This window comes from Notechis scutatus, chromosome 4, assembly GCF_049901735.1.
Source record: "Notechis scutatus isolate UNSWTSFEM ecotype Mainland chromosome 4, rNotScu1.2, whole genome shotgun sequence".
Lineage (NCBI taxonomy): Eukaryota > Metazoa > Chordata > Lepidosauria > Squamata > Elapidae > Notechis > Notechis scutatus.
The window spans coordinates 163,912,947-163,913,305 of record NC_142012.1 but is presented as its reverse complement, the minus strand read 5'-3'; the positions used below and the strand labels follow the sequence as shown (position 1 = coordinate 163,913,305).

The 359-nt window shown below is 55.4% G+C and overlaps 1 protein-coding gene across 3 annotated transcripts in view; it reads left to right on the top strand.

The window, feature by feature from the left end:
• LOC113426090 (cytochrome P450 2J4-like) overlaps window positions 1-108 on the top strand; it is a 32,995-nt gene extending 32,887 nt beyond the window's left edge. For all 3 annotated transcript variants that reach the window (XM_026688422.2, XM_087965521.1, XM_087965520.1), the window contains one exon: window positions 1-108. This exon is cut by the window's left edge and continues 776 nt beyond it. The gene's annotated coding sequence lies outside the window, so the exon portion shown is untranslated.
• The last annotated feature ends 251 nt before the right edge of the window (window positions 109-359 follow it).

Genomic DNA, 359 nt, shown 5'->3' with positions numbered 1-359 from the left:
GCGGATTCCTCCTGTACCTCATTCCATGCTATGGTGTCTGCTTCTTTGAGGGAGAGGATGGTGCCTTAAGTCTTTTCTTTCAAGATGAGAGAGGTACACTGCAGTGATGGTATTCAGCCGGTTCACGCAGGTTCGGGCTAACTGGTAGCGGCAATATGGCCTGGGTTGCTGAACTAGTAGCGACTTCTGGGTCGCCCGGTTGCTGCTCACTTGCCCTTTCTGCCCACTTGACACTCACTCGCCTCTTCCGCCCGCTTGACACTCAATCGCCCCTTCTGCCCGCTCGATGCTCGCGCCGCCCACCCTCACCCTAATATATGTTTCCTTCACCACGCGGCCCAGCTAATTGCATCACCAGT